The sequence below is a fragment of the Limulus polyphemus genome, unplaced genomic scaffold (genome assembly GCF_000517525.1).
Source record: "Limulus polyphemus unplaced genomic scaffold, Limulus_polyphemus-2.1.2 Scaffold580, whole genome shotgun sequence".
NCBI classification, from domain to species: domain Eukaryota; kingdom Metazoa; phylum Arthropoda; class Merostomata; order Xiphosura; family Limulidae; genus Limulus; species Limulus polyphemus.
Window position 1 is genome coordinate 179,156 of NW_013666190.1, and position 1,975 is coordinate 181,130.

Consider the following 1,975-nt stretch of genomic DNA (forward strand, 5'->3'; position numbering starts at 1 on the left):
CTGCTGAAAGGAGTACCAAATGGTGTGAATGAGGTTAACAAGTTTCTGGTTCTCACATGATTACTCTGCTGAAAGAAGTACCAAATGGTGTGAATGAGGTTAACAAGTTTCTGGTTCTCACATGATTATTCTGCTGAAAGAAGTACCAAATGGTGTGAATGAGGTTAACAAGTTTCTGGTTCTCACATGATTACTCTGCTGAAAGGAGTACCAAATGGTGTGAATGAGGTTAACAAGTTTCTGGTTCTCACATAATTATTCTGCTGAAACAAGTACCAAATGGTGTGAATGAGGTTAACAAGTTTCTGGTTCTCACATGATTATGCTGCTGAAAGGAGTACCAAATGGTGTGAATGAGGTTAACAAGTTAGAAACTGTGATCAATATATATGTATATATTTGTTTTTCCTTTTCGAATTAGATTATCCTTTCTTGCTTTGTTATAATTGGTTTTCCAATAATTTAAGTGAGAAATTCAGTCTCTGACAATAATATAATGCTTTCTAAGAGGCATAATATGAAGTATGAACAGATAAAAAAAAAGAAACTAAATCATGTGATTTTTAATTGAATATAGAATCAATTATACAATAAGAAGTTTTCAGTGGCTGACTAATTGACGTAAAACGTGTAGTACAGCTCAAACGCTTCTCCTTTGTCCAAGACTTAAACCTCCAGGATTATCTACTAACTAATTAGGCGTATAAACTTTTTATTTTTATTTTGAATCAACCTTAAGTCCACGACTTAACCAGGTGTAAAAATCTGGAGTATGTAACATTCGGCATTTTTTGAGTTTAATAAAAATATACTAGAATGATAGATGTAGGTTATGACTTGGCTGTGTGAATAGGAAATGCTGACTGCGTGAATAGGAGATGCTGACTGAGTGAATAGTAAATGCCAGTAACGATTTTCAGTGGAAGTTGTTGAACACTCTTTTGACCAATATTTTCAATTTTCTGGCCAAGAAGCTAACCCTTTTTTTTTGTCATGTTATTTCCAATTTTAAAGCCTAGAAAACGAATGTAGCATACTATAAAAAAAAAGATGAATAAAGGAATTGATGTGACAATGACTGGATAGCCACAGAAAGAAAATTATCAAAAAAGGAGGCACAAACAGTTAATTGTCAAAAAAAGGATTAAAAAACTAGATCGGAAAAGAAAAATATACCTTCTTCATTTTTTAAAACATTTTGTAAAACAAGTATTCTAATTAATAAATATTATCTTATAAATATGGAAGTTTTTACTATTTTATAGATAATTTTCATAACATTAATAATAATATACAACTGAATATTTTCTGTTTTTGGACTGAAAAGCAAAACTCAGCTATTAACTACGGTATTTCTATTTATTTATTTAACCCTGAAATCGCGTCTTAACCAGGCCAGTATTAATATTTTGTAACTTTGTCTGTTACTGCCGTTATTCAAATACTATTGGTAATTGTTTAAGCAAAAGCAATAAATTTTCTGGTGAAGTTTACATCGAAAATATTAATCGACTCTCATCGACAGGACAGTTTTGATAATGAGTTTGGAAGTTGTATCAAAATCAGTTTCAGTTTGTGTGCTGGTTTTCGATTTTCTAATCTCACGTTTAAACAATACAAAAACCAAAAGGGAAAATCACACAATTGGCTCTCCGTGCTCTGTCTACTGTGGGTAATCGAACTTCGGATTTTAGCATTGTAAGTCCAGAGACTTATCACTGACCTATCTGGGGACGTGATCATGGGGAAAATGAGTATTATGAAATCTGATGATGTGAAAAGTTAGTACTACCGGATTTGATGATTTGAAAAGTTAGTACTACCGGATGTGATGATGTGCAAAGTTAGTACTACCGGATGTGATGATTTGAAAAGTTAGTACTACCGGATGTGATGATGTGCAAAGTTAGTACTACCGGATGTGATGATTTGAAAAGTTAGTACTACCGGATGTGATGATGTGTAAAGTTAGTAC